The sequence below is a fragment of the Rattus norvegicus genome, chromosome 3 (assembly GCF_036323735.1).
Source record: "Rattus norvegicus strain BN/NHsdMcwi chromosome 3, GRCr8, whole genome shotgun sequence".
Taxonomy (NCBI): domain Eukaryota; kingdom Metazoa; phylum Chordata; class Mammalia; order Rodentia; family Muridae; genus Rattus; species Rattus norvegicus.
In genome coordinates this window covers 63,315,854-63,325,319 of record NC_086021.1, presented here as the reverse complement: position 1 = coordinate 63,325,319, position 9,466 = coordinate 63,315,854, and the positions used below count along the sequence as shown (strand labels likewise).

At 40.2% G+C, this 9,466-nt stretch overlaps 1 long non-coding RNA gene across 1 annotated transcript; it reads left to right on the top strand.

The window, feature by feature from the left end:
• The first annotated feature begins 4,019 nt into the window (after positions 1-4,019).
• On the top strand, positions 4,020-8,824 carry LOC134486284 (uncharacterized). Its single transcript, XR_010065091.1, has 2 exons — positions 4,020-4,105; positions 8,584-8,824. It is a non-coding gene; the product is annotated as an uncharacterized LOC134486284 (long non-coding RNA).
• Positions 8,825-9,466: the final 642 nt, after the last annotated feature.

Sequence of the window (9,466 nt, the reverse complement as noted above, 5' to 3'; positions counted from 1 at the left end):
TACAAATTAACAAAATCAGAAATGAAAAGGGAGACATAACAATAGTATCTGAGGAAATTAAAAAAAAAACATCAGATACTACTACAAAAGTCTGTACTAAGTAAAACTGGAAAATCTGGACAAAATGGACAATTTTCTAGACAGATACCAGGTACCAAAGTTAAATCAGGATCAGATAAACCATCTAAACAGAACCACAACTCCTAAAGAAATAGAAGCAGTTATTAAAGGTCTCCCAACCAAAAAAAAAAGGCTAGGACCAGTTGGGTTTAGTGCAGAATTCTATCAGACCACCACAGAAGACCTAATACTAGTACTGTCCAAACTATTCCACCCAGTTCCTTCTATGAAGCCACAATTACCAATTACGCTTATACCTAAACCACACAAAGACCCAACAAAGAAAGAGAACTTCAAACCAATTTCCCTTATAAATATTGACGCAAAATTACTCAATAAAATTCTTGCAAACTGAATCCAAGAACACATCAAAATGATCATCCATCATGATCCAGTAGGCTTTATCTCAGGGATGCAGGGATGATTCAATATACAGAAATCCATCAATGTAATCCAGTATATAAACAAACTCAAAGAAAAAACCCACATGATCATCTCATTGGATGCTAAGAAAGCATTTGACAAAATTCAACACCCCTTCATGGTAACATATTTTAAAAATGTTAAAAATAATTCAATGTGGTACTGTGTGTGTGTGTGTGTGTGTGTGTGTGTGTGTGTGTGTGTGTGTGTGTGTATTTTGTTTTGAGGCAGTTTCTTATGTGTTCAGGCTGGCTGTGAATTACAAAGTCATGGGTTTCCTTAGGGTCATTTATACATCTTTAATTTTGGCTAGCTCCCTCCAACTCCCTCCTCTTTCTTGTCCCCCTCTTCTCCCATACCCACTTAAACCTTTACAATTCCAGTATTCACCTTTACTTTCATGTCACATGTGTCCCACTCCCACCTCACTCCTTAAGATCTCCTCTCCACCTTCATGTGTCCTTTGCAGGTCATGACCTCTACAGACAATTCAAATTAACCACATACAAAACTTCAAAGCAAGGGTCCGCATATGAGGGGGAGCATGCTGGGTTCATCTTCCTGAACCTGGGTACCTCACTTAATATAAATCCTTCAGGCTCCATCTATTTTCCTGGCAAATTTTATTTTTTATTATAGCAGAATTTAATTCCACTGTGGATACATACCACATTTTCATTATCTGTTCCTGGGTTGAAGGACAGCTAGGCTGATTACATTTCTTGGCTATTGTGAAGCATCATTTTTTAACTGTGGAATTTCTAGATGAAAGAATGTGTGTGATTTTTTTTTGGAAAATTTCAAATTTCAGAGCTTTTGTATATGGTGCTTAGGAATGCTATAGTCTCCTAGAAATTTGTGGAAGATAACTTTCCATTTAATTGTGTGATATACTCGCAGTCTCTCTCTCTCTCTCTCTCTCTCTCTCTCTCTCTCTCTCTCTCTCTCTCATGGTTGAGCAGGTAGATGAAAATAGAACTTCATTACGATTTTGTTTTCTGTACTTTAAAATTATCAGTGAGGCTGAACAATAATTCATGTGTTTAATAACTGTTTATATTATCTCTTCTATTAATATGCATTTCCATTCCTCCCCAATTTGAGTCTCAGCTTTTGCTTACTGAGTTGAGTGAACTCTTCACATTTAAAGCTATCAATTGTTCATTAGTAATATCAATAACAAACCTACTCCCTAACAATGCTTGTCATTTGTCACTTGTATTCTGGGTCATTTTGCAGTGAGCTAACTTTGTGTAGCACAGTTAACCATGAAATTTGGGTGGTTGTCATTTTCTCTTCTGTATTGTTTTAAAAATTCATTTATCTTGCTATTGTTCCGGTGCCTAATTTTCGCATTTGAATCGTATACATCTGAAAATTGTTTATTTTTTTCAGATCATGTTTTAAACCTACTTGTGTGTTTTAACACTCACTTGACAGATTTGAAGATATCAATCGCCCCATTAGTCGTTAGTTCCCTGTTTGCATGTTTCCAGCATTATCGCATGACCCATTTGAGTGTGAGGGAAGTAATTCCTTGATATAATTGTGACTTCTGGGGTCAGACAGATAAGTGGAAGAAAGTATTGGTGGACTCTGATGTCGATAATTGTGATAATGCTGTCGTATAAGCTGGACATGTTCAGTATGACCATCATTTCAATGTTATTATTGCTGTAGTCTAATCTGGTAGATTAGTGGCTACTTCCACTGGAGAAGATCCCAGTAAACTTTGTAAAGTGTCAGCATCTAAGGCCTCCACACAGCCTATGTTCCCAAAGCCCAGGAGTTTAATGCTACATAAGATAAAATATAGGGTTTATTATTTCCCCAATGGTATCCCTTGATGGTATTTATGCTACAAGCACTTTTTTTTTGGGGGGGGGGAACGTGAAAATTCCCATTCATTTAATTATGAGGTTTAAACAGGGACCAGCAGGGTAACTGGTCTATAAAACAAAGAATGAGGATGGAAACCTTCTTGGTTTCATAACATTTATAAGTTATAAAGGAACGCATCACCACATAGTTCGCAATTTAGAATTTCTGTAAATACATGTCACAAAGTAAAGCGAAGAAAATGCTAGCCACCTGCTCGCAGACAAAAAAAAGTTAATAACTGCTACAGCCAAGGAGTTTATAAACATTAGGGTGGAAGAGATAATTCACAGCCAGCAAAAATATGAGAAGGATTCAATTGCAAATTAAACCATGAAAAATATCTATAATAGCCAAGAGCTGGGGAAATAACAAAGTGTTATTCACACTTTGTAGGTAGAACTCAGTGTGAGAGTGCCTAAACATTTAGACTCTACACACGCTTTGGCTCGGCAAATGCCACATACACAGACTTCTTCCACACAGCAGTGCCTGCGCACTAAGCTAACTCATAAGGAAATCACTACATGCTGAAGAAGTGGAAACGGTTTGGGGTTCCTCAAGTAAAATACGCTTGCAAATCAGTGTTATATAGTGATTAAAAATCCCATGGCCGAGTTCGACATGGAGATTCCCTAGAGATATTATTATAAGTGGAAGCAAGGTCCGTACCGGAAGAGGAAGCTTCCAAACAAAAACACAGATGTATACATAACCATGTAGGAAGAGGTTTGGGAAGTACACACCTAGATATAGGCTTGGTGTTTCTAATAAGGAGCGTAGCATCCACAGGAAAGGGGAGTGGAAGCAGGGGAGGAAGAAACCGTGGAGGTTTGTTTCCTTTTCATCCCCTGTACCGCTTTGTGCTTCTAAATATCCATGAATGTGTTCATGCGTACTTCTGTAACTAAAACTTAAAAAAACAACCTAGGATAACATGGTTATTATTGCACAGTAGAACATGCTGTGGAGTGAAGCAGAATGGTCACTTCTAAAATCTTGCCCAGGATAATTTACTTCTACGGAGTATAACTCGAAAGCCAATTATAAGATCACGGCTTCTGAGATTCACGGCATAGTGTCGGATTCCTCACAACTGCAATACACGGGACTGGCCCTGTATCAGCACATGTTTCAAGATGCTGCCTAAAACCTCATTAGAGTGGGAGCCGGGGTGTAATGAGGTGATTTTGCTGACAAACTGCACCTTGTTCCATCACACTAAATTTTGTACCGTAGCAAGTACTGTCACGTTCTGGGATGGATTGTCTCTCTCTGCTGGTATCCGACTGAACTTTTGCTCTTTAACATATAGGAAAAGCCGTGGCAGAAGGAAGCTCCTGCTATCATTAATTGTGAAACTGACTTAGAGTTGTTTGGCAAGGCTGTTGAACAAGGACGTCGTTAATCTCTCTTGAATTTCCTGAGAAATAGATTGATGCCCTAATACCATTGAATTTTCTGCCTCCAAGACTGGCCTTTTGGATCTGTCATTTGTTTTCTGCTTCTGACAGAGATCTGTATAAGCAGAGCAGCACGGAGAATGCAAAGGTGGGCACGAGCTAGCTGCCGCAAAGGCAGCTGGGAGTGCGGTAGACGTTGGGCCACATACCAGACTGACGGCGCACCATCCAAAGAAGGCAGCTGCCATTGGTTTTCTTCCATGTTGGAATGGAGGCCAAGGGTCAGGATTTTCTAATTTTTAAAGAGAAGCAAGAGTTATAGGCTTTTACTGTTAGCTTCCAAATGTTTGGAAACACAAGTATAAAATTAACATATTATAAAATTCTATCATCACTTAGTCAGCCCCATACAACTTACCACAACCAGGTTTGGCATTTGGATGGGAACCACTTTGCAACATTACATTTATGACCTCTTTCAGGAGGTCTTAAATATGCCATGTCACAGATTCCCAAACCTGGCCGTGTGTCTTTACACACTCTCTGCTGAAGTTCTCAACAATGCAGGCTATTGGGTTCTACTTGCATGCATTGGAAACTATATATATTTTTTTTATAAACTCCCCCATTGAATACATATAGTTAGTTCAACAAGAGCCCCTGGCTAGCTGCCAACCAGCTATAATTGGAATGGCAGATGGGATCTATCTTAAATGCAAATTCTAATCCATTAATGGTGGTTGTCTGGAACACTGACTTGAGGACTGTCAGACTGTGGCCAGGTCTGTGGGAAAAGACTGGCGATCTTTTAATGATGTATACTTTGGGTACAGGCTACTGGAGAGAGATGGTACTTGTAGAATTCTTTTTTTTCTGACCATAGGGAAAGATTTTTGCTTTAAAAATATTTTAAATTTCTTTGCAATGTTGCCTATTCTTTCTCTCTAAGTTTGTGTGGTGGGAAAGGGAAGGAAAGACAGAGGAAGAGATGGAGAAAGGAAGGGGAGACCGAGAAAGGGATGGAGAAAGCATGAAGGGAGAAAGAAAGAGAGGAGGGAAGGGGAAGTGTGGAAGGAGGTAGGGGGAGGAGAGACAGAGGAAGGAATGGAGGGAAAGGGAGAGGGAGAAGGAAAGAGAGGGAGAGAGTCCAAGCTACTGATTTTGAGCCAAGACTCAGACCTTCTAGAATTCTAAACTCAGCTTTCCAGAAAGATTATGGAAACTGATGAGCTTCAATCTTCATTTACTAGACATTCGTTTAATTAGGCCTGATAAGCATAGCATAGTTTCCCTGGCTCCCAATTTTTTTTCCCCCTAAGATGTCCCATTTCTCCTGACCTATCCACCAGTTATCAGAATATCTTCTTTTGGCTTTCTTGTTGGTCATAGTTTTGAGAAGAATTGAAATGTCTGTGTGCATAGTTGAAGTGTATTATTATTTGAAAACGTTTAGCAGTTTTGATTAAAAGCCAGCAATTAACACTACATGACCACGCATTTGTGATACCAGTAAACTTCAAGTGAGTAGCTGCCTGTTGGGTCAATAGCAGAACCTTACCAGGAACAGAGCTTTTCTCTTCCTTTTGGTTCTACCTCATAAATCAGAGGCTGATTTGTTTGCAAATAAGCATTGTTTGTCCTTGTAGCTTGAGGCTAGCTGCTGGGTTCAAACATTCCTTCCATAAGCGAGAAAAGAGTAGAAGCAAAGGGGAGCTTTTTCCTTGGAAACAGCTCTCATGTAGGGAAGAAAAGACTCTGAAGTCCCAGGTCCTACCCCACCCCCTTTATATCACCAGTCAAAATGGTGTCTTAAGTCCTTCACCAGACCAACCATTGGCAAAAGTAAATTAGTCAAGCCAATGGCAATTAACTCCATGGACTGGGTATGTGACAAGCAGAAACTCAGACAGAGAGGGTAGTGAGTAGCAGGAAGTAATGAACAATGTATCCAGTTTAGACAACAGTCCAGGGAGCCTTGTTCTAGTGCTGGGACACCTTGAGGACAGTAAGTGTGTCAAAAATGATGACTTCAATTTTGGTATAAAGGTAAGATATATTTGCTACAAACACTAATGAAACATTTTCATTAGTTCAGACCATAAGGACAATTGCTGATACGGGTATTTTCGTTAATAGAACAGGTTAACCATTATGCCGACATATCGAACAAATTCTAGCTTTTTCTCAAACTGACTGGGAATCATGGAGCATTAGAAACTCTAAGAGGCTTTGGGTTAGATGAGTAGCACTAATGTGAACAATGGAATGACCCATGGTATTCCTAAAGAGCTCAGAGACATTTTAACAACCTATAGAGCTTAGATTTACAACATGCAAAACCAACATGGCTGCTCTAAGCACAAAGATGCTCTTAAGCTGTGAGTGAGAGGCAGTCAGATGTGAGCAGCAAACTCAAGTTTTTTTTTAAAAAAAATAGAGCAAGCTAACTTTTGTTTGCCTCTATCCAGTGATTTTTTAACCTTCTGGGTTTAAGGGCCTCATTGAGAATCTGAACAAAGTTGTGGAATGCTTCCCAGAGAGGTGCATTTGCATAGCTGCACAATGATTTGAATATTAATAACCTCTACTCTAGTGTTCTTGGCCCTATTAGAAGAACTGAAGCAGCGTCACTAATAACTAACGGCAGACATCATTAATTGAGTCCTTTCCAGTCTCCTAGGCGCCCCCGAAATCTATTTACTGTAAGCATCAGGGGCTCAAAAAAAAAACCACATAGTTTTATAAAGTCCTTTTATTGTTTCTGATGAAATTAATTAGATCCTTCCTGATTTGTGAGTGAGGCAAGGGGTTTGCATTAAAAAAAATCAAAAGTTTGTGCTCTGGAGCATCCGTTTCAACCTTCGGAGTCTTACTTGATGTCACCTATAATCTAAGGAGAGTAACTGTCCCCCAGACAGAGTGAAAACAAAAGAAACTGTACACAACCACAGCAGAGCATGTCCCTGCATACATCATGCACTATAAATATTTAACTTCACCATAGGCATGTATAAGAGGCTGATTTATTTGCGGGAAGAATCTTGTTCAAATAGGAAATGATTACTTGGGCTAAGAAATTCATGGCCATAATATTTACGTTGCATGTTAAAAACAGAAAACAGCAAGGGCAGCAGCAGGCTGGAGAGAATTCCAGCCACACAAGACTCAAATGCTTTATCCAAACAAAACTTTTTAATCCTCTGGTCTCCACCTCTCTGGTGACCCTGATTTTGGAAGGCCTTTGGGGGTTGCCAATTCCTAAAGCTTCAACACTTTCCTGCCAACACAGTAGGTTCTTGGGAATGTGGAAAGAGATTCCTTCAAGTGACCAGATTGTTCTGAAGAGGGAAGAGAGTAGAAAGCAGCAAAGACATGTCGCTTTTCTAGTGACATCCAAACAACAGCAACAATAATAATAATAACAACAAGACCAATAATAAAACACCATCATTTGAAGATAACGCAATACATAATCTGGGATACAGTAGACATTGGGAGATTTACTCTGTCGGGGCCATGAAAGGATAGTCTATCATAAACTGCAGTCCCTTTGCTTTTCCCTGTTTTAGAGTGTATTGGTTGCTGTCAACCTATACCCAAGTCCACGCTGGCTGCTCTCAGGGCATGCCCCTCACGTACCTCTCAGCTGCTCTGTGAAGTAGGCTCTTCCCATTGTACCATCTAGCTCGAGGCCTCTATGATCTGTCCCTAGCTCACCCTGTTAGCGAGAAGCAGAATGGAATTGGACGCAACCCAATACTTGTGTCCAACTACGACTCAGTACTTTCACCCAACTCCAGCTTTTGAGGACAAATGTGGGATGCAGCAGTTGAACCAAAGACTGGATAAAAATCACTCTGGAATTAGAGACGAAATATGGACAGAGCAGGAGAAGCAGTCACACTGGTGAGATCTTCTGTGAGATTTTTCTTGAGATTTTCTGAAATCTCAAGTCTACCTCTAGGGCTGGTGGTGACATGGTAATCCCCATACCTTTCTTTAAGAGTAATCCACCTGGGCCTGTCAATCACCTGTCAAGAAGGCCACTCCATATAGGAAAGCTGGTTCACCTGAGTATGTGCTAAAATGATGGGAAGAATGCCAGCAGCAAACCACTGAACTGAGAACGGGACCCCTGTTGAAGGAATCAGAGAAAGAACTGGAAGAGCTTGAAGGGGCTCGAGACCCCATAGGTACAACAATGCCAAGCAACCAGAGCTTCCAGAGACTAAGCCACTACCCAAAGACTATACATGGACTGACCCTGGACTCTGACCCCATAGGTAGCAATGAATATCCTAGTAAGAGCACCAGTGGAAGGGGAAGCCCTTGGTCCTGCTAAGACTGAACCCCCAGTGAACGTGATTGTTGGGGGGAGGTTGGTAATGGGAGGAGGATGGGGAGGGGAACACCCATAGAGAAGGGGGGGAGGGGTTAGGGGGATGTTGTCCTGGAAACCAGGAAAGGGAATAACAATTGAAATGTAAATAAGAAATACCCAAGTTAATAAAGATGGAGGAAAAAATATAAGGTGAGATATATAGTAAAAAAAAAAAAAAAAAGAACAAAGAAGAAAAAGATGGGAGGAACAGTTATCCCCTTAAGGATATAACGTACTTTTATTCCCAGAAGTTCCTGCCCAAAGGTAGCTACTTACAGACAGTCGGCCATATAGCACTGCAGAGTGTGCCCACTTTTCTGTATTTCAACTCAAAAAAGTGTAACTTTTCCTTTCCTTTTTGTCTTTTTTTTTTTCCAGAGACTGGCCAAAAGCCTAAACATGCTTTCCCTGATAACTCTGAACTCTAGCTTCCCCCTTCTGCTTCACAACTATTTGCCAACTCCCGCTAATGAGCATGCCAGCTTCCTTGGACCCCGAGTGAAGAAGGCATGCCTTTGTCTCTTCCTCTCTTCATCAACCTCCATCTTGGAGCTGCCAACTTTACAGCTTGCCTGTCCTGTTGTTTATACCTCAAACTCTAATTAAATTGTCTCTGAGATTTCTTTGGAGTCTGTTTTCAAATTCTTTTGTTAACAAGGTTGAAAATCCAAAAGGGAATCCCCATCTCCATTGTAAAAGGAGTACTTTAATTAATTATGAATTAATTAAGCTAATAACTATTGGCTACTACTATTCATTAAATCCTTAGCAGGTTACAGACATGCCCTTCATTGAATTACAGTATTTAGTCATCATCCCTACCCTATGAGGTAAACAATGTTACTGGCCCCATGTTCATAGGTGTAAAATTGGAGCTTAGTGAACTTAAATAGTTTATTCACAGTTTTGTAGTTAGAAAATGAGAAGAGACAGAAATCAAACTGAGGTCTCTTTGATGTCAGAACACATACTCTGAGACACCCCATTATAATATCTTTAGTTCTTTGTAGATATGCAAGATCTTTTATTCCAACCTTGACTAAAAATAATTTGAGAGCCATAAACATCTATTTTTGATGGTGTGTGTGTGTGTGTGTGTGTGTGTGTGTGTGTGGTTTTTTGGGGGGGCTTCTTATCTCAGTAGCACTCATCTGATCCAGCAGACACTAATCAATCATCTATTTCATGGCTTAGCTCTGGATTAAGTTACACTATCATGAGCCACATCGTGGGTCACACTGACCATTCCCTTGCTCTTCTC